This window comes from Dendrobates tinctorius, unplaced genomic scaffold (assembly GCF_039654945.1).
Source record: "Dendrobates tinctorius isolate UK_male_01 unplaced genomic scaffold, ASM3965494v1 ptg000464l, whole genome shotgun sequence".
Lineage (NCBI taxonomy): Eukaryota > Metazoa > Chordata > Amphibia > Anura > Dendrobatidae > Dendrobates > Dendrobates tinctorius.
Window position 1 is genome coordinate 2295403 of NW_027362126.1, and position 22936 is coordinate 2318338.

General features: G+C 55.1%; 1 protein-coding gene across 1 annotated transcript in view; it reads left to right on the forward strand.

The window, feature by feature from the left end:
• Nucleotides 1-22936, forward strand: part of LOC141077868 (uncharacterized) — a 254898-nt gene that overhangs the window by 24113 nt on the left and 207849 nt on the right. The gene's annotated exons all lie outside the window — the stretch shown is intronic.

Here is a 22936-nt window from a genome sequence, read left to right on the forward strand (position 1 = left end):
AGGGCACTGTACTCTCAGAAGGTCTTTCCTGGGTGTGATATGAGGCTCCTCCTACTCCTCTGGCCAGCAGAGGGCACTGTACTCTCAGAAGGTCATTCCTGGGTGTGATATGAGGCTCCTCCTCCTCTGGCCAGCAGAGGGCACCGTACTCTCAGAAGGTCATTCCTGGGTGTGATATGAGGCTCCTCCTCTGGCCACCAGAGGGCACTGCACTCTCAGAAGGTCATTCCTGGGTGTGATATGAGGCTCCTCCTCCTCCTCTGGCCACCAGAGGGCACTGCACTCTCAGAATGTCATTCCTGGGTGTGATATGAGGCTCCTCCTACTCCTCTGGCCACCAGAGGACACTGTACTCTCAGAAGGTCATTCCTGGGTGTGATATGAGGCTCCCCCTCTGGCCACCAGAGGGCACTGCACTCTCAGAAGGTCATTCCTGGGTGTGATGTGAGGCTCCGCCTCCTCCTCTGGCCTGCAGAGGGCACTGTACTCTCAGAAGATCATTCCTGGGTGTGATATGAGGCTCCCCCTCTGGCCACCAGAGGGCACTGCACTCTCAGAATGTCATTGCTGGGTTTGATATGAGGCTCCTCCTCCTCTGCCCTGCAGAGGACACTGTACTCTCAGACGGTCATTCCTGGATGTGATATGAGGCTCCTCCTCTGGCCACCAGAGGGCACTGTACTCTCAGAAGGTGATTCCTGGGTGTGATATGAGGCTCCTCCTCCTCTGGCCACCAGAGGGCACTGCACTCTCAGAAGGTCATACCTGGGTGTGATATGAGGCTCCTCCTCCTCTGGCCACCAGAGGGCACTGTACTCTCAGAAGGTCATTCTTGGGTGTGATATGAGGCTCTCCCTCTGGCCACCAGAGGGCACTGTACTCTCAAAAGGTCATTCCTGGGTGTGATATGAGGCTCCTCCTCCTCTTGCCACCAGAGGGCACTGTACTCTCAGAAGGTCTTTCCTGGGTGTGATATGAGGCTCCTCCTCCTCTGGCCAGCAGAGGGCACTGTACTCTCAGAAGGTCATTCCTGGGTGTGATGTGAGGCTCCGCCTTCTCCTCTGGCCAGCAGAGGGCACTGTACTCTCAGAAGGTCTTTCCTGGGTGTGATATGAGGCTCCTCCTACTCCTCTGGCCACCAGAGGTCACTGCACTCTCAGAAGGTCATTCCTGGGTGTGATGTGAGGCTCCGCCTCCTCCTCTGGCCAGCAGAGGGCACTGTACTCTCAGAAGGTCATTCCTGGGTGTGATGTGATGCTCCGCCTCCTCCTCTGGCCAGCAGAGGGCACTGTACTCTCAGAAGGTCTTTCCTGGGTGTGATATGAGGCTCCTCCTACTCCTCTGGCCAGCAGAGGGCACTGTACTCTCAGAAGGTCATTCCTGGGTGTGATATGAGGCTCCTCCTCCTCTGGCCAGCAGAGGGCACTGTACTCTCAGAAGGTCATTCCTGGGTGTGATATGAGGCTCCTCCTCCTCTGGCCAGCAGAGGGCACTGTACTCTCAGAAGGTCATTCCTGGGTGTGATGTGATGCTCCGCCTCCTCCTCTGGCCAGCAGAGGGCACTGTACTCTCAGAAGGTCTTTCCTGGGTGTGATATGAGGCTCCTCCTACTCCTCTGGCCAGCAGAGGGCACTGTACTCTCAGAAGGTCATTCCTGGGTGTGATATGAGGCTCCTCCTCCTCTGGCCAGCAGAGGGCACCGTACTCTCAGAAGGTCATTCCTGGGTGTGATATGAGGCTCCTCCTCTGGCCACCAGAGGGCACTGCACTCTCAGAAGGTCATTCCTGGGTGTGATATGAGGCTCCTCCTCCTCCTCTGGCCACCAGAGGGCACTGCACTCTCAGAATGTCATTCCTGGGTGTGATATGAGGCTCCTCCTACTCCTCTGGCCACCAGAGGACACTGTACTCTCAGAAGGTCATTCCTGGGTGTGATATGAGGCTCCCCCTCTGGCCACCAGAGGGCACTGCACTCTCAGAAGGTCATTCCTGGGTGTGATGTGAGGCTCCGCCTCCTCCTCTGGCCTGCAGAGGGCACTGTACTCTCAGAAGATCATTCCTGGGTGTGATATGAGGCTCCCCCTCTGGCCACCAGAGGGCACTGCACTTTCAGAATGTCATTGCTGGGTTTGATATGAGGCTCCTCCTCCTCTGCCCTGCAGAGGACACTGTACTCTCAGACGGTCATTCCTGGATGTGATATGAGGCTCCTCCTCTGGCCACCAGAGGGCACTGTACTCTCAGAAGGTGATTCCTGGGTGTGATATGAGGCTCCTCCTCCTCTGGCCACCAGAGGGCACTGCACTCTCAGAAGGTCATACCTGGGTGTGATATGAGGCTCCTCCTCCTCTGGACAGCAGAGGGCACTGTACTCTCAGAAGGTCATTCTTGGGTGTGATATGAGGCTCTCCCTCTGGCCACCAGAGGGCACTGTACTCTCAAAAGGTCATTCCTGGGTGTGATATGAGGCTCCTCCTCCTCTAGTTACCAGAGGGCACTGTACTCTCAGAAGGTCATTCCTGGGTGTAATATGAGGCTCCTCCTCTGGTCACCAGAGGGCACTGCACTCTCAGAAGGTCAATCCTGGGTGTGATATGAGGCTCCTCCTCCTCTGGCCACCAGAGGGCACTGTACTCTCAGAAGGTCATTCCCTGGGTGTGATATGAGGCTTCTCCTCTGGCCACCAGAGGGCACTGCACTCTCAGAAGGTCATTCCTGGGTGTGATATTAGGCTCCTCCTCCTCTGGTCACCAGAGGGCACTGTACTCTCAGAAGGTCATTCCTGGGTGTGATATGAGGCTCCTCCTCTGGCCACCAGAGGGCACTGTACTCTCAAAAGGTCATTCCTGGGTGTGATATGAGGCTCCTCCTCCTCTGGCCACCAGAGGGCACTGTACTCTCAGAAGGTCATTCCTGGGTGTGATATGAGGCTCCTCCTCCTCTGGCCACCAGAGGGCACTGTACTCTCAGAAGGTCATTCCTGGGTGAGATATGAGGCTCCTCCTCCTCTGGCCACCAGAGGGCACTGCACTCTCAGAAGATCATTCCTGGGTGTGATATGAGGCTCCCCCTCTTGCCACCAGAGGGCACTGCAACTGCACTTTCAGAAGATCATTACTGGGTGTGATATGAGGCTCCTCCTCCTACTCTGGCCACTAGAGGGCACTGCACTCTCAGAAGGTCATTCCTGGGTGTGATATGAGGCTCCTCCTCCTCTGGCCAGCAGAGGGCACTGCACTCTCAGAAGGTCATTCCTGGGTGTGATATGAGGCTCCTCCTCTGGCCACCAGAGGGCACTGTACTCTCAGAAGGTCATTCCTGGGTGTGATATGAGGCTCCCCCTCTTGCCACCAGACGGCACTGTACTCTCAGAAGGTCATTCCTGGGTGTGATATGAGGCTCCTCCTCTGGCCACCAGAGGGCACTGCACTCTCAGAAGGTCATTCCTGGGTGTGATATGAGGCTCCTCCTCTGGACAGCAGAGGGCACTGTACTCTCAGAAGGTCATTCTTGGGTGTGATATGAGGCTCTCCCTCTGGCCACCAGAGGGCACTGTACTCTCAGAAGGTCATTCCTGGGTGTGATATGAGGCTCCTCCTCTGGTCACCAGAGGGCACTGTACTCTCAGAAGGTCATTCCTGGATGTGATATGAGGCTCCCCCTCTGGCCACCAGACGGCACTGCACTCTCAGAAGGTCATTCCTGGGTGTGATATGAGGCTCCCCCTCTGGCCACCAGAGGGCACTGCACTCTCAGAAGGTCATTCCTGGGTGTGATATGAGGCTCCTCCTCCTCTGGCCACCAGAGGGCACTGTACTCTCAGAAGGTCATTCCTGGGTGTGATATGAGGCTCCCTCTCTGGCCACCAGAGGGCACTGTACTCTCAAAAGGTCATTCCTGGGTGTGATATGAGGCTCCTCCTCCTCTGGCCACCAGAGGGCACTGTAATCTCAGAAGGTCATTCCTGGGTGTGATGTGAGGCTTCTCCTCTGGCCACCAGAGGGCACTGCACTCTCAGAAGGTCATTCCTGGGTGTGATATGAGGCTGCTCCTCTGGCCAACAGAGGGCACCGTACTCTCAGAAGGTCATTCCTGGATGTGATATGAGGCTCCTCCTCCTCTGGCCACCAGACGGCACTGCTCTCTCAGAAGGTCATTCCAGGGTGTGATAAGAGGCTCCCCCTCTGGCCACCAGAGGGCACTGTACTCTCAAAAGGTCATTCCTGGGTGTGATATGAGGCTCCTCCTCCTCTGGCCACCAGAGGACACTTTACTCTCAGAAGGTCATTCCTGGGTGTGATATGAGGCTTCTCCTCTGGCCACCAGAGGGCACTGCACTCTCAGAAGGTCATTCCTGGGTGTGATATGAGGCTCCTCCTCCTCTGGCCACCAGATGGCACTGCACTCTCAGAAGATCATTCCTAGGTGTGATATGAGGCTCCTCCTCTCGTCACCAGAGGGCACTGCACTCTCAGAAGGTCATTCCTGGGTGTGATGTGAGGCACCGCCTCCTCCTCTGGCCACCAGATGGCACTGCACTCTCAGAAGATCATTCCTGGGTGTGATATGAGGCTTCTCATCTGGCCACCAGAGGGCACCGTACTCTCAGAAGATCATTCCTGGGTGTGATATGAGGCTTCTCCTCTGGCCACCAGAGGGCACTGTACTCTCAGAATGTCATTCCTGGGTGTGATATGAGGCTCCTCCTCCTCTGGCCACTAGAGGGCACTGCACTCTCAGAAGGTCATTCCTGGGTGTGATATGAGGCTCCGCCTCCTCCTCTGGCCACCAGAGGGCACTGCACTCTCAGAAGGTCATTCCTTGGTGTGATATAAGGCTCCTCCTCCTCTAGTTACCAGAGGGTACTGTACTCTCAGAAGGTCATTCCTGGGTGTGATATGAGGCTCCTCCTCCTCTGGCCAGCAGAGGGCACTGCACTCTCAGAAGGTCATTCCTGGGTGTGATATGAGGCTCCTCCTCCTCCTCTGGCCACCAGAGGGCACTGTACTCTCAGAAGGTCATTCCTGGGTGTGATATGAGGCTCCCCCTCTGGCCACTAGAGGGCACTGCACTCTCAGAAGGTCATTCCTGGGTGTGATATGAGGCTCCCCCTCTTGCCACCAGAGGGCACTGCAACTGCACTCTCAGAAGATCATTACTGGGTGTGATATGAAGCTCCTCCATCTCCTCTGGCCACCAGAGGGCACTGCACTCTGAGAAGATCATTCCTGGGTGTGATATGAGGCTCCCCCTCTGGCCACCAGAGGGCACTGTACTCTCAGAAGGTCATTCCTGGGTGTGATATGAGGCTCCTCCTCTGGCCACCAGAGGGCACTGTACTCTCAGAAGGTCATTCCTGGGTGTGATATGAGGCTCCTCCTCTGGCCACCAGAGGGCACTGTACTCTCAGAAGGTCATTCCTGGGTGTGATATGAGGCTCCCCCTCTGGCCACTAGAGGGCACTGCACTCTCAGAAGGTTATTCCTTGGTGTGATATAAGGCTCCTCCTCCTCTGGCCACCAGAGGGCACTGCACTCTCAGAAGATCATTCCTGGGTGTGATATGAGGCTCCCCCTCTTGCCACCAGAGGGCACTGTTCTCTCAGAAGATCATTCCTGGGTGTGATATGAGGCTCCTCCTCCTCTGGCCACCAGAGGGCACTGTACTCTCAGAAGGTCATTCCTGGGTGTGATATGAGGCTCCTCCTCCTCTGGCCAGCAGAGGGCACTGTACTCTCAGAAGGTCATTCCTGGGTGTGATATGAGGCTCCTCCTCCTCTTGCCACCAGAGGGCACTGTACTCTCAGAAGGTCATTCTTGGGTGTGATATGAGGCTCCTCCTCCTCTGGCCACCAGAAGGCACTGTACTCTCAGAAGGTCATTCCTGGGTGTGATATGAGGCTCCTCCTCTGGCCACCAGAGGGCACTGTACTCTCAGAAGGTCATTCTTGGGTGTGATATGAGGCTCCTCCTCCTCTGGACAGTAGAGGGCACTGTACTCTCAGAAGGTCATTCCTGGGTGTGATATGAGGCTCCTCCTCTGGCTACCAGAGGGCACTGCACTCTCAGAAGGTCATTCCTGGGTGTGATATGAGGCTCCCCCTCTGGCCACTAGAGGGCACTGCACTCTCAGAAGGTCATTCCTTGGTGTGATATAAGGCTCCTCCTCCTCTGGCCACCAGAGGGCACTGCACTCTCAGAAGATCATTCCTGGGTGTGATATGAGGCTCCCCCTCTTGCCACCAGAGGGCACTGCAACTGCACTCTCAGAAGATCATTACTGGGTGTGATATGAAGCTCCTCCATCTCCTCTGGCCACCAGAGGGCACTGCACTCTGAGAAGATCATTCCTGGGTGTGATATGAGGCTCCCCCTCTGGCCACCAGAGGGCACTGTACTCTCAGAAGGTCATTCCTGGGTGTGATATGAGGCTCCTCCTCTGGCCACCAGAGGGCACTGTACTCTCAGAAGATCATTCCTGGGTGTGATATGAGGCTCCTCCTCTGGCCAACAGAGGGCACTGTTCTCTCAGAAGATCATTCCTGGGTGTGATATGAGGCTCCTCCTCCTCTGGCCAGCAGAGGGCACTGTACTCTCAGAAGGTCATTCCTGGGTGTGATATGAGGCTCCTCCTCTGGCCACCAGAGGGCACTGCACTCTGAGAAGATCATTCTTGGGTGTGATATGAGGCTCCTCCTCCTCTGGCCAGCAGAGGGCACTGTACTCTCAGAAGATCATTCTTGGGTGTGATATGAGGCTCCTCCTCCTCTTGCCACCAGAGGTCACTGCACTCTCAGAAGGTCATTCCTGGATGTGATATGAGTCTCCTCCTCCTCTTGCCACCAGAGGGCACTGTACTCTCAGAAGGTCATTCTTGGGTGTGATATGAGGCTCCTCCTCTGGACAGCAGAGGGCACTGTACTCTCAGAAGGTCATTCTTGGGTGTGATATGAGGCTCCTCCTCCTCTGGCCACCAGAGGGCACTGTACTCTCAGAAGATCATTCCTGGGTGTGATATGAGGCTCCTCCTCTGGCCAACAGAGGGCACTGCACTCTCAGAAGGTCATTCCTGGGTGTGATATGAGGCTCCTCCTCCTCTGGCCAGCAGAGGGCACTGTACTCTCAGAAGGTCATTCCTGGGTGTGATATGAGGATCCTCCTCTGGCCAGCAGAGGGCACTGCACTCTCAGAAGGTCATTCCTGGATGTGATATGAGGCTCCTCCTCCTCCAGCCACCAGAGGGCACTGTACTCTCAGAAGGTCTTTCCTGGGTGTGATATGAGGCTCCTCCTCCTCTGGCCAGCAGAGGGCACTACACTCTCAGAAGGTCTTTCCTGGGTGTGATATGAGGCTCCTCCTCCTCCTCCAGCCACGAGAGGACACTGCACTCTCAGAAGGTCATTCCTGGGTGTGATGTGAGGCTCCGCCTCCTCCTCTGGCCAGCAGAGGGCACTGTACTCTCAGAAGGTCATTCCTGGGTGTGATATGAGGCTCCTCCTCCTCTGGCCAGCAGAGGGCACTGTACTCTCAGAAGGTCATTCCTGGGTGTGATATGAGGCTCCTCCTCCTCCGGCCACCAGAGGACACTGCACTCTCAGAAGGTCATTCCTGGGTGTGATGTGAGGCTCCGCCTCCTCCTCTGGCCAGCAGAGGGCACTGTACTCTCAGAAGGTCTTTCCTGGGTGTGATGTGAGGCTCAGGCTCCCCCTCTGGCCACCAGAGGGCACTGTACTCTCAGAAGGTCATTCCTGGGTGTGATATGAGGCTCCTCCTCTGGCCACCAGAGGGCACTGTACTCTCAGAAGATCATTCCTGGGTGTGATATGAGGCTCCTCCTCTGGCCAACAGAGGGCACTGTTCTCTCAGAAGATCATTCCTGGGTGTGATATGAGGCTCCTCCTCCTCTAGCCAGCAGAGGGCACTGTACTCTCAGAAGGTCATTCCTGGGTGTGATATGAGGCTCCTCCTCTGGCCACCAGAGGGCACTGCACTCTGAGAAGATCATTCTTGGGTGTGATATGAGGCTCCTCCTCCTCTGGCCAGCAGAGGGCACTGTACTCTCAGAAGATCATTCTTGGGTGTGATATGAGGCTCCTCCTCCTCTTGCCACCAGAGGTCACTGCACTCTCAGAAGGTCATTCCTGGATGTGATATGAGGCTCCTCCTCCTCTTGCCACCAGAGGGCACTGTACTCTCAGAAGGTCATTCTTGGGTGTGATATGAGGCTCCTCCTCTGGACAGCAGAGGGCACTGTACTCTCAGAAGGTCATTCTTGGGTGTGATATGAGGCTCCTCCTCCTCTGGCCACCAGAGGGCACTGTACTCTCAGAAGATCATTCCTGGGTGTGATATGAGGCTCCTCCTCTGGCCAACAGAGGGCACTGCACTCTCAGAAGGTCATTCCTGGGTGTGATATGAGGCTCCTCCTCCTCTGGCCAGCAGAGGGCACTGTACTCTCAGAAGGTCATTCCTGGGTGTGATATGAGGATCCTCCTCTGGCCAGCAGAGGGCACTGCACTCTCAGAAGGTCATTCTTGGGTGTGATATGAGGCTCCTCCTCCTCTGGCCAGCAGAGGGCACTGTACTCTCAGAAGATCATTCTTGGGTGTGATATGAGGCTCCTCCTCCTCTTGCCACCAGAGGGCACTGTACTCTCAGAAGGTCTTTCCTGGGTGTGATATGAGGCTCCTCCTCCTCTTGCCACCAGAGGTCACTACACTCTCAGAAGGTCATTCCTGGATGTGATATGAGGCTCCTCCTCCTCCAGCCACCAGAGGGCACTGTACTCTCAGAAGGTCTTTCCTGGGTGTGATATGAGGCTCCTCCTCCTCTGGCCAGCAGAGGGCACTGCACTCTCAGAAGGTCTTTCCTGGGTGTGATATGAGGCTCCTCCTCCTCCTCCAGCCACCAGAGGACACTGCACTCTCAGAAGGTCATTCCTGGGTGTGATGTGAGGCTCCGCCTCCTCCTCTGGCCAGCAGAGGGCACTGTACTCTCAGAAGGTCATTCCTGGGTGTGATATGAGGCTCCTCCTCCTCCGGCCACCAGAGGACACTGCACTCTCAGAAGGTCATTCCTGGGTGTGATGTGAGGCTCCGCCTCCTCCTCTGGCCAGCAGAGGGCACTGTACTCTCAGAAGGTCTTTCCTGGGTGTGATATGAGGCTCCTCCTCCTCTTGCCACCAGAGGTCACTACACTCTCAGAAGGTCATTCCTGGATGTGATATGAGGCTCCTCCTCCTCCAGCCACCAGAGGGCACTGTACTCTCAGAAGGTCTTTCCTGGGTGTGATATGAGGCTCCTCCTCCTCTGGCCAGCAGAGGGCACTGCACTCTCAGAAGGTCTTTCCTGGGTGTGATATGAGGCTCCTCCTCCTCCTCCAGCCACCAGAGGACACTGCACTCTCAGAAGGTCATTCCTGGGTGTGATGTGAGGCTCCGCCTCCTCCTCTGGCCAGCAGAGGGCACTGTACTCTCAGAAGGTCATTCCTGGGTGTGATATGAGGCTCCTCCTCCTCCGGCCACCAGAGGACACTGCACTCTCAGAAGGTCATTCCTGGGTGTGATGTGAGGCTCCGCCTCCTCCTCTGGCCAGCAGAGGGCACTGTACTCTCAGAAGGTCTTTCCTGGGTGTGATGTGAGGCTCCGCCTCCTCCTCTGGCCAGCAGAGGGCACTGTACTCTCAGAAGGTCTTTCCTGGGTGTGATGTGAGGCTCCGCCTCCTCCTCTGGCCACCAGAGGGCACTGTACTCTCAGAAGGTCATTCCTGGGTGTGATATGAGGCTCCTACTCCTCTGGCCAGCAGAGGGCACTGTACTCTCAGAAGGTCATTCCTGGGTGTGATATGAGGCTCCTCCTCCTCTGGCCAGCAGAGGGCACTGTACTCTCAGAAGGTCATTCCTGGGTGTGATATGAGGCTCCTCCTACTCCTCTGGCCACCAGAGGTCACTGCACTCTCAGAAGGTCATTCCTGGGTGTGATGTGAGGCTCCGCCTCCTCCTCTGGCCAGCAGAGGGCACTGTACTCTCAGAAGGTCATTCCTGGGTGTGATGTGAGGCTCCGCCTCCTCCTCTAGCCAGCAGAGGGCACTGTACTCTCAGAAGGTCTTTCCTGGGTGTGATATGAGGCTCCTCCTACTCCTCTGGCCAGCAGAGGGCACTGTACTCTCAGAAGGTCATTCATGGGTGTGATATGAGGCTCCTCCTCCTCTGGCCAGCAGAGGGCACTGTACTCTCAGAAGGTCATTCCTGGGTGTGATATGAGGCTCCTCCTCCTCTGGCCAGCAGAGGGCACCGTACTCTCAGAAGGTCATTCCTGGGTGTGATATGAGGCTCCTCCTCCTCTGGCCACCAGAGGGCACTGCACTCTCAGGTCATTCCTGGGTGTGATGTGAGGCTCCTCCTCCTCCTCTGGCCACCAGAGGGCACTGTACTCTCAGAAGGTCTTTCCTGGGTGTGATATGAGGCTCCTCCTCCTCCTCCGGCCACCAGAGGACACTGCACTCTCAGAAGATAATTCCTGGGTGTGATATGAGGCTCCTCCTCCTCCTCTGGCCACCAGAGGGCACTGCACTCTCAGAATGTCATTCCTGGGTGTGATATGAGGCTCCTCCTACTCCTCTGGCCACCAGAGGACACTGTACTCTCAGAAGGTCATTCCTGGGTGTGATATGAGGCTCCCCCTCTGGCCACCAGAGGGCACTGCACTCTCAGAAGGTCATTCCTGGGTGTGATGTGAGGCTCCGCCTCCTCCTCTGGCCAGCAGAGGGCACTGTACTCTCAGAAGATCATTCCTGGGTGTGATATGAGGCTCCCCCTCTGGCCACCAGAGGGCACTGCACTCTCAGAATGTCATTGCTGGGTTTGATATGAGGCTCCTCCTCCTCTGCCCTGCAGAGGACACTGTACTCTCAGACGGTCATTCCTGGATGTGATATGAGGCTCCTCCTCTGGCCACCAGAGGGCACTGTACTCTCAGAAGGTCATTCCTGGGTGTGATATGAGGCTCCTCCTCCTCTGGCCACCAGAGGGCACTGCACTCTCAGAAGGTCATACCTGGGTGTGATATGAGGCTCCTCCTCCTCTGGCCACCAGAGGGCACTGTACTCTCAGAAGGTCATACCTGGGTGTGATATGAGGCTCCTCCTCCTCTGGCCAGCAGAGGGCACTGTACTCTCAGAAGGTCATTCCTGGGTGTGATATGAGGCTCCTCCTCCTCTGGCCAGCAGAGGGCACTGTACTCTCAGAAGGTCATTCCTGGGTGTGATATGAGGCTCCTCCTCCTCTGGCCACCAGAGGGCACTGCACTCTCAGAAGGTCATTCCTGGGTGTGATATGAGGCTCCTCCTCCTCTGGCCACCAGAGGGCACTGCACTCTCAGAAGGTCATTCCTGGGTGTGATATGAGGCTCCTCCTCCTCTGGCCACCAGAGGGCACTGCACTCTCAGAAGGTCATTCCTGGGTGTGATATGAGGCTCCTCCTCTGGTCACCAGAGGGCACTGCACTCTCAGAAGGTAATTCCTGGGTGTGATATGAGGCTCTTCCAGCCACCAGAGGACACTGCACTCTCAGAAGGTCATTCCTGGGTGTGATGTGAGGCTCCTCCTCCTCCTTTGGCCACCAGAGGGCACTGCACTCTCAGAAGGTCATTCCTGGGTGTGATATGAGGCTCCTCCTCCTCCTCTGGCCACCAGAGGGCACTGCACTCTCAGGTGGTCATTCCTGGGTGTGATATGAGGCTCCTCCTCCTCCTCTGGCCACCAGAGGGCACTGCACTCTCAGAAGGTCATTCCTGGGTGTGATATGAGGCTCCTCCTCCTCCTCTGGCCACCAGAGGGCACTGCACTCTCAGAAGGTCATTCCTGGGTGTGATGTGAGGCTCCTCCTCCTCCTCTGGCCACCAGAGGGCACTGTACTCTCAGAAGGTCATTCCTGGGTGTGATATGAGGCTCCTCCTCGTCCTCTGGCCACCAGAGGGCACTATACTCTCAGAAGGTCATTCCTGGGTGTGATATGAGGCTCGTCCTCCTCCTCTGGCCACCAGAGGGCACTGTACTCTCAGAAGGTCATTCCTGGGTGTGATATGAGGCTCCGCCTCCTCCTCTGGCCAGCAGAGGGCACTGTACTCTCAGAAGGTCATTCCTGGGTGTGATATGAGGCTCCCCCTCTGGCCACCAGAGGGCACTGCACTCAGAATGTCATTCCTGGGTGTGATATGAGTCTCCTCCTCCTCTGACCTGCAGAGGGCAATGCACTCTCAGAAGGTTATTCCTGGGTGTGATATAAGGCTCCTCCTCCTCTGGCCACCAGAGGGCACTGCACTCTCAGAAGGTCATACCTGGGTGTGATATGAGGCTCCTCCTCCTCTGGCCAGCAGAGGGCACTGTACTCAGAAGGTCTTTCCTGGGTGTGATATGAGGCTCCTCCTCCTCCTCAGGCCACTAGAGGGCACTGCACTCTCAGAAGGTCATTCCTGGGTGTGATATGTGGCTCCTCCTCCTCCTCTGGCCACCAGAGGGCACTGCACTCTCAGAAGGTCATTCCAGGGTGTGATGTGAGGCTCCTCCTCTGGCCAGCAGAAGGCGCCTTGTTATAAATTTTGATATCACAACTACGATGTACAATATAAAATAAAATTGTGGTACCGTGTTAGCCAGAAAAATAGATGTAAATACTTATGTCCCCCCCAAAAATTGAGAAAAGTATTCAAGGTGTGATACCTTTATTGGCTAACCAGAGAAATATTTGCAAGCAAGCTTTCGGTCTCAAAAGGCCCCTTCATCAGGCTGGAATACAAGTGAATTACTGAGAAGAGATGGCAACATTTAAATAGGAATTACAACAGGACATGAGGTGATGCTAGCTATAGACAGGCCAAGGAAATCACATTAAGGTTTTTGTTACACATGCAGATGAGGTGGAAGTGCTCAATTAGAGATCTGAAGGCCTTCTTGTGGAGGTGTGAGCTGTGTCCATGTAATGAGTCATGAACCCAGGTGTCACATTCAGTGTTATTGTTACCGATTGTAACATATTTATAAATTTAAACTCCCAAATCTTCCTTTCTCTGTCACTATTAAAATGACCTTTCAATGTTAGGACTTTTAGATCTGCCAAGCTGTGTCCAGGTCTAGAGAAGCATATCCCTACAGGCGTGTCCAGCTCCAGAGAAGTGTTTCCCTACAGGCGTGTCCAGCTCCAGAGAAGCGTATCCCTACAGGTGTGTCCAGCTCCAGAGAAGCGTATCCCTACAGGCATGTCCAGCTCCAGAGAAGCGTATCCCTACAGGCGTGTCCAGCTCTAGAGAAGCGTATCCCTACAGGCGTGTCCAGCTCTAGAGAAGCGTATCCCTACAGGAGTGTCCAGCTCTAGAGAAGCGTATCCCTACAGGCGTGTCCAGCTCTAGAGAAGCGTATCCCTACAGGCGTGTCCAGCTCCAGAGAAGCGTATCCCTACAGGCGTGTCCAGCTCCAGAGAAGCGTATCCCTACAGGCGTGTCCAGCTCCAGAGAAGTGTATCCCTACAGGCGTGTCCAGCTCCAGAGAAGTGTATATGAGCCTCAGAAGGTCATTCCTGGGTGTGATGTGAGGCTCCGCCTCCTCCTCTGGCCAGCAGAGGGCACTGTACTCTCAGAAGATCATTCCTGGGTGTGATATGAGGCTCCCCCTCTGGCCACCAGAGGGCACTGCACTCTCAGAATGTCATTGCTGGGTTTGATATGAGGCTCCTCCTCCTCTGCCCTGCAGAGGACACTGTACTCTCAGACGGTCATTCCTGGATGTGATATGAGGCTCCTCCTCTGGCCACCAGAGGGCACTGTACTCTCAGAAGGTCATTCCTGGGTGTGATATGAGGCTCCTCCTCCTCTGGCCACCAGAGGGCACTGCACTCTCAGAAGGTCATACCTGGGTGTGATATGAGGCTCCTCCTCCTCTGGCCACCAGAGGGCACTGTACTCTCAGAAGGTCATACCTGGGTGTGATATGAGGCTCCTCCTCCTCTGGCCAGCAGAGGGCACTGTACTCTCAGAAGGTCATTCCTGGGTGTGATATGAGGCTCCTCCTCCTCTGGCCAGCAGAGGGCACTGTGCTCTCAGAAGGTCATTCCTGGGTGTGATATGAGGCTCCTCCTCCTCTGGCCACCAGAGGGCACTGCACTCTCAGAAGGTCATTCCTGGGTGTGATATGAGGCTCCTCCTCCTCTGGCCACCAGAGGGCACTGCACTCTCAGAAGGTCATTCCTGGGTGTGATATGAGGCTCCTCCTCCTCTGGCCAGCAGAGGGCACTGTACTCTCAGAAGGTCATTCCTGGGTGTGATATGAGGCTCCTCCTCTGGTCACCAGAGGGCACTGCACTCTCAGAAGGTAATTCCTGGGTGTGATATGAGGCTCTTCCAGCCACCAGAGGACACTGCACTCTCAGAAGGTAATTCCTGGGTGTGATATGAGGCTCCTCCTCCTCCTCTGGCCACCAGAGGTCACTGTACTCTCAGAAGGTCATTCCTGGATGTGATATGAAGCTCCTCCTCTGGCCACCAGAGGGCACTGCACTCTCAGAAGGTCATTCCTGGGTGTGATATGAGGCTCCTCCTCCTCTGGCCAGCAGAGGGCACTGTACTCTCAGAAGGTCATTCCTGGGTGTGATATGAGGCTCCTCCTCCTCTGGCCACCAGAGGGCACTGCACTCTCAGAAGGTCATTCCTGGGTGTGATATGAGGCTCCTCCTCCTCTGGCCACCAGAGGGCACTGCACTCTCAGAAGGCCATTCCTGGGTGTGATGTGAGGCTCCTCCTCCTCGTCTGGCCACCAGAGGGCACTGCACTCTCAGAAGGTCATTCCTGGGTGTGATATGAGGCTCCTCCTCCTCCTCTGGCCACCAGAGGGCACTGCACTCTCAGAAGGTCATTCCTGGGTGTGATATGAGGCTCCTCCTCCTCCTCTGGCCACCAGAGGGCACTGCACTCTCAGAAGGTCATTCCTGGGTGTGATATGAGGCTCCTCCTCCTCTGGCCACCAGAGGGCACTGCACTCTCAGAAGGTCATTCCTGGGTGTGATGTGAGGCTCCTCCTCCTCCTCTGGCCACCAGAGGGCACTGCACTCTCAGAAGGTCATTCCTGGGTGTGATATGAGGCTCCTCCTCCTCCTCTGGCCACCAGAGGGCACTGCACTCTCAGAAGGTCATTCCTGGGTGTGATGTGAGGCTCCTCCTCCTCCTCTGGCCACCAGAGGGCACTGTACTCTCAGAAGGTCATTCCTGGGTGTGATATGAGGCTCCTCCTCGTCCTCTGGCCACCAGAGGGCACTATACTCTCAGAAGGTCATTCCTGGGTGTGATGAGGCTCGTCCTCCTCCTCTGGCCACCAGAGGGCACTGTACTCTCAGAAGGTCATTCCTGGGTGTGATATGAGGCTCCCCCTCTGGCCACCAGAGGGCACTGCACTCAGAATGTCATTCCTGGGTGTGATATGAGTCTCCTCCTCCTCTGACCTGCAGAGGGCAATGCACTCTCAGAAGGTTATTCCTGGGTGTGATATAAGGCTCCTCCTCCTCTGGCCACCAGAGGGCACTGCACTCTCAGAAGGTCATACTTGGGTGTGATATGAGGCTCCTCCTCCTCTGGCCAGCAGAGGGCACTGTACTCAGAAGGTCTTTCCTGGGTGTGATATGAGGCTCCTCCTCCTCCTCAGGCCACTAGAGGGCACTGCACTCTCAGAAGGTCATTCCTGGGTGTGATATGTGGCTCCTCCTCCTCCTCTGGCCACCAGAGGGCACTGCACTCTCAGAAGGTCATTCCTGGGTGTGATGTGAGGCTCCTCCTCTGGCCAGCAGAAGGCGCCTTGTTATAAATTTTGATATCACAACTACGATGTACAATATTAAATAAAATTGTGGTACCGTGTTAGCCAGAAAAATAGATGTAAATACTTATGTCCCCCCCAAAAATTGAGAAAAGTATTCAAGGTGTGATACCTTTATTGGCTAACCAGAGAAATATTTGCAAGCAAGCTTTCGGTCTCAAAAGGCCCCTTCATCAGGCTGGAATACAAGTGAATTACTGAGAAGAGATGGCAACATTTAAATAGGAATTACAACAGGACATGAGGTGATGCTAGCTATAGACAGGCCAAGGAAATCACATTAAGGTTTTTGTTACACATGCAGATGAGGTGGAAGTGCTCAATTAGAGATCTGAAGGCCTTCTTGTGGAGGTGTGAGCTGTGTCCATGTAATGAGTCATGAACCCAGGTGTCACATTCAGTGTTATTGTTAGCGATTGTAACATATTTATAAATTTAAACTCCCAAATCTTCCTTTCTCTGTCACTATTAAAATGACCTTTCAATGTTAGGACTTTTAGATCTGCCAAGCTGTGTCCAGGTCTAGAGAAGCATATCCCTACAGGCGTGTCCAGCTCCAGAGAAGCGTATCCCTACAGGCGTGTCCAGCTCCAGAGAAGCGTATCCCTACAGGCGTGTCCAGCTCCAGAGAAGCGTATCCCTACAGGCGTGTCCAGCTCCAGAGAAGCGTATCCCTACAGGCGTGTCCAGCTCTAGAGAAGCGTATCCCTACAGGCGTGGCCAGCTCTAGAGAAGCGTATCCCTACAGGAGTGTCCAGCTCTAGAGAAGCGTATCCCTACAGGCGTGTCCAGCTCTAGAGAAGCGTATCCCTACAGGCGTGTCCAGCTCTAGAGAAGCGTATCCCTACAGGCGTGTCCAGCTCCAGAGAAGCGTATCCCTACAGGCGTGTCCAGCTCCAGAGAAGCGTATCCCTACAGGCGTGTCCAGCTCCAGAGAAGCGTATCCCTACAGGCGTGTCCAGCTCCAGAGAAGTGTATCCCTACAGGCGTGTCCAGCTCCAGAGAAGTGTATCCCTACAGGCGTGTCCAGCTGCAGAGAAGTGTATCCCTACAGGCGTGTCCAGCTCCAGAGAAGTGTATCCCTACAGGCGTGTCCAGCTCCAGAGAAGTGTATCCCTACAGGCGTGTCCAGCTCTAGAGAAGCGTATCCCTACAGGCGTGTCCAGCTCTAGAGAAGCGTATCCCTACAGGAGTGTCCAGCTCCAGAGAAGTGTATCCCTACAGGCGTGTCCAGCTCCAGAGAAGTGTATCCCTACAGGCGTGTCCAGCTCTAGAGAAGCGTATCCCTACAGGCGTGTCCAGCTCCAGAGAAGTGTATCCCTACAGGCGTGTCCAGCTCTAGAGAAGCGTATCCCTACAGGCGTGTCCAGCTCTAGAGAAGCGTATCCCTAAAGGTGTGTCCAGCTCCAGAGAAGTGTATCCCTACAGGCGTGTCCAGCTCTAGAGAAGTGTATCCCTCCAGGTGTGTCCAGCTCAGTCTTTATCGTATGTGTATGCAGATTCATCCTTGTCTGTAGTTCTTGCTGAGTTTCTCCGATGTCTGTCCCTGCATTGCACCTTGTACACTGTATCATGTACACGACATTGGAGACTGCACATGAGTCCATGATCTTCTAGTCCTGATTTGTGTTGGGGACTTTATCTGTTGGTGATCTGTGGGTGCAGCTCTTGCATTTCTTCCTGTTGCAGGGGACTGTGCCCGTCTCTGGTGGTGATGTGAGGGCACTTCTGACAAGGAGATTCCTTAGGTTGGGCGGCTGTGTGTAGGAGAGCAGTGGCAGCTCTGGGAATATTGCTCTGTCTGTGGTCTCTGTGGAATATGGGTTGGAGGTCAGCGCCAATTTTCCTTACAATGCTCATGTGAGGGTTGTACGTGACCAAACACAAATCAGGACTAGAAGATCATGGACTCGTGCATCCTCCAATGTCGTGTACAGCAGTGGTCCCCAACCTTTTTTGCACCAGGGACCGGTTTCAAGCAAGACCATTCTTCCGTGGCCCGGCAGGGCGGGGATGGAGGTGTGGCAGGGGCGGGGCTTTGGTCATAAGGGGGCGGGGCTATGGACGCGGTTGTAGTGTAGCAGTGCATACTTATAATTAAATAACATTTATGTGACTCAACTCACCATAGGTTTTGAATAAGTGCCCCATCACTCCCTTCTCCCCATCATTGCCTTCACCCCATCACTCCCCTCTCCCCATCATTACCTTCACCCCATCACTCCCTTCTCCCCATCATTGCCTTCACCCCATCACTCCCTTCTCCCCATCATTGCCTTCACCCCATCACTCCCTTCTCCCCATCATTGCCTTCACCCCATCACTCCCCTCTCCCCATCATTACCTTCACCCCATCACTCCCTTCTCCCCATCATTGCCTTCACCCCATCACTCCCTTCTCCCCATCATTGCCTTCACCCCATCACTCCCTTCTCCCCATCATTGCCTTCACCCCATCACTGCCGTCTCCCCATCATTGCCTTCACCCCATCACTGCCATCTCCCCATCATTGCCTTCACCCCATCACTCCCTTCTCCCCATCATTGCCTTCACCCCATCACTGCCGTCTCCCCATCATTGCCTTCACCCCATCACTGCCATCTCCCCATCATTGCCTTCACCCCATCACTCCCTTCTCCCCATCATTGCCTTCACCCCATCACTCCCTTCTCCCCATCATTGCCTTCACCCCATCACTGCCGTCTCCCCATCATTGCCTTCACCCCATCACTCCCTTCTCCCCATCATTGCCTTCACCCCATCACTGCCATCTCTCCATCATTGCCTTCACCCCATCACTCCCTTCTCCCCATCATTGCCTTCACCCCATCACTCCCTTCTCCCCATCATTGCCTTCACCCCATCACTCCCTTCTCCCCATCATTGCCTTCACCCCATCACTGCCGTCTCCCCATCATTGCCTTCACCCCATCACTCCCTTCTCCCCATCATTGCCTTCACCCCATCACTCCCTTCTCCCCATCATTGCCTTCACCCCATCACTCCCTTCTCCCCATCATTGCCTTCACCCCATCACTCCCTTCTTCCCATCATTGCCTTCACCCCATCACTGCCATCTCACCATCATTGCCTTCACCCCATCACTCCCTTCTCCCCATCATTGCCTTCACCCCATCACTCCCTTCTCCCCATCATTGCCTTCACCCCATCACTGCCATCTCACCATCATTGCCTTCACCCCATCACTCCCTTCTCCCCATCATTGCCTTCACCCCATCACTCCCTTCTCCCCATCATTGCCTTCACCCCATCACTGCCATCTCTCCATCATTGCCTTCACCCCATCACTCCCTTCTCCCCATCATTGCCTTCACCCCATCACTCCCTTCTCCCCATCACTCCCTTCACCCCATCACTGCCATCTCTCCATCATTGCCTTCACCCCATCACTCCCTTCTCCCCATCATTGCCTTCACCCCATCACTCCCTTCTCCCCATCATTGCCTTCACCCCATCACTGCCATCTCTCCATCATTGCCTTCACCCCATCACTCCCTTCTCCCCATCATTGCCTTCACCCCATCACTCCCTTCTCCCCATCATTGCCTTCACCCCATCACTGCCATCTCACCATCATTGCCTTCACCCCATCACTCCCTTCTCCCCATCATTGCCTTCACCCCATCACTCCCTTCTCCCCATCATTGCCTTCACCCCATCACTCCCTTCTCCCCATCATTGCCTTCACCCCATCACTCCCCTCTCCCCATCATTGCCTTCACCCCATCACTCCCTTCTCCCCATCATTGCCTTCACCCCATCACTCCCTTCTCCCCATCATTGCCTTCACCCCATCACTCCCTTCTCCCCATCATTGCCTTCACCCCATCACTCCCTTCTCCCCATCATTGCCTTAACCCCATCACTGCCGTCTCCCCATCATTGCCTTCACCCCATCACTGCCGTCTCCCCATCATTGCCTTCACCCCATCACTCCCTTCTCCCCATCATTGCCTTCACCCCATCACTCCCTTCTCTCCATCATTGCCTTCACCCCATCACTCCCTTCTCTCCATCATTGCCTTCACCCCATCACTGCCATATCTCCATCATTGCCTTCACCCCATCACTGCCATATCTCCATCATTGCCTTCACCCCATCACTCCCCTCTCCCCATCATTGCCTTCACCCCATCACTCCCTTCTCCCCATCATTGCCTTCACCCCATCACTGCCATCTCACCATCATTGCCTTCACCCCATCACTCCCTTCTCCCCATCATTGCCTTCACCCCATCACTGCCATATCTCCATCATTGCCTTCACCCCATCACTCCCCTCTCCCCATCATTGCCTTCACCCCATCACTCCCTTCTCCCCATCATTGCCTTCACCCCATCACTCCCTTCTCCCCATCATTGCCTTCACCCCATCACTGCCATCTCTCCATCATTGCCTTCACCCCATCACTCCCTTCTCCCCATCATTGCCTTCACCCCATCACTCCCTTCTCCCCATCATTGCCTTCACCCCATCACTCCCTTCTCCCCATCATTGCCTTCACCCCATCACTCCCTTCTCCCCATCATTGCCTTCACCCCATCACTGCCATCTCTCCATCATTGCCTTCACCCCATCACTCCCCTCTCCCCATCATTGCCTTCACCCCATCACTCCCTTCTCCCCATCATTGCCTTCACCCCATCACTCCCTTCTCCCCATCATTGCCTTCACCCCATCACTCCCTTCTCCCCATCATTGCCTTCACCCCATCACTCCCTTCTCCCCATCATTGCCTTCACCCCATCACTCCCTTCTCCCCATCATTGCCTTCACCCCATCACTCCCTTCTCCCCATCATTGCCTTCACCCCATCACTCCCTTCTCCCCATCATTGCCTTCACCCCATCACTCCCTTCTCCCCATCATTGCCTTCACCCCATCACTCCCTTCTCCCCATCATTGCCTTCACCCCATCACTGCCATCTCACCATCATTGCCTTCACCCCATCACTCCCTTCTCCCCATCATTGCCTTCACCCCATCACTCCCTTCTCCCCATCATTGCCTTCACCCCATCACTCCCTTCTCCCCATCATTGCCTTCACCCCATCACTCCCCTCTCCCCATCATTGCCTTCACCCCATCACTCCCTTCTCCCCATCATTGCCTTCACCCCATCACTCCCTTCTCCCCATCATTGCCTTCACCCCATCACTCCCTTCTCCCCATCATTGCCTTCACCCCATCACTGCCGTCTCCCCATCATTGCCTTCACCCCATCACTGCCGTCTCCCCATCATTGCCTTCACCCCATCACTCCCTTCTCCCCATCATTGCCTTCACCCCATCACTGCCGTCTCCCCATCATTGCCTTCACCCCATCACTGCCATCTCACCATCATTGCCTTCACCCCATCACTCCCCTCTCCCCATCATTACCTTCACCCCATCACTCCCTTCTCCCCATCATTGCCTTCACCCCATCACTCCCTTCTCCCCATCATTGCCTTCTCCCCATCACTCCCCTCTCCCCATCATTGCCTTCACCCCATCACTCCCTTCTCCCCATCATTGCCTTCACCCCATCACTGCCATATCTCCATCATTGCCTTCACCCCATCACTGCCATATCTCCATCATTGCCTTCACCCCATCACTCCCCTCTCCCCATCATTACCTTCACCCCATCACTCCCTTCTCCCCATCATTGCCTTCACCCCATCACTCCCTTCACCCCATCACTGCCATATCTCCATCATTGCCTTCACCCCATCACTGCCATATCTCCATCATTGCCTTCACCCCATCACTCCCCTCTCCCCATCATTGCCTTCACCCCATCACTCCCTTCTCCCCATCATTGCCTTCACCCCATCACTGCCATCTCCCCATCATTGCATTCACCCCATCACTGCCATATCTCCATCATTGCCTTCACCCCATCACTGCCATATCTCCATCATTGCCTTCACCCCATCACTCCCCTCTCCCCATCATTGCCTTCACCCCATCACTCCCTTCTCCCCATCATTGCCTTCACCCCATCACTGCCATATCTCCATCATTGCCTTCACCCCATCACTGCCATATCTCCATCATTGCCTTCACCCCATCACTCCCCTCTCCCCATCATTGCCTTCACCCCATCACTCCCTTCTCCCCATCATTGCCTTCACCCCATCACTCCCTTCTCCCCATCATTGCATTCACCCCATCACTGCCATATCTCCATCATTGCCTTCACCCCATCACTGCCATATCTCCATCATTGCCTTCACCCCATCACTCCCCTCTCCCCATCATTGCCTTCACCCCATCACTCCCTTCTCCCCATCATTGCCTTCACCCCATCACTCCCTTCTCTCCATCATTGCCTTCACCCCATCACTCCCTTCTCCCCATCATTGCCTTCACCCCATCACTCCCTTCTCCCCATCATTGCCTTCACCCCATCACTGCCATATCTCCATCATTGCCTTCACCCCATCACTCCCCTCTCCCCATCATTGCCTTCACCCCATCACTCCCTTCTCCCCATCATTGCCTTCACCCCATCACTCCCTTCTCCCCATCATTGCCTTCACCCCATCACTGCCATATCTCCATCATTGCCTTCACCCCATCACTCCCCTCTCCCCATCATTGCCTTCACCCCATCACTCCCTTCTCCCCATCATTGCCTTCACCCCATCACTCCCTTCTCCCCATCATTGCCTTCACCCCATCACTCCCTTCTCCCCATCATTGCCTTCACCCCATCACTCCCCTCTCCCCATCATTGCCTTCACCCCATCACTCCCTTCTCCCCATCATTGCCTTCACCCCATCACTCCCTTCTCTCCATCATTGCCTTCACCCCATCACTCCCTTCTCCCCATCATTGCCTTCACCCCATCACTGCCATCTCTCCATCATTGCCTTCACCCCATCACTCCCCTCTCCCCATCATTGCCTTCACCCCATCACTCCCTTCTCCCCATCATTGCCTTCACCCCATCACTCCCTTCTCCCCATCATTGCCTTCACCCCATCACTCCCCTCTCCCCATCATTGCCTTCACCCCATCACTCCCTTCTCCCCATCATTGCCTTCACCCCATCACTGCCATCTCTCCATC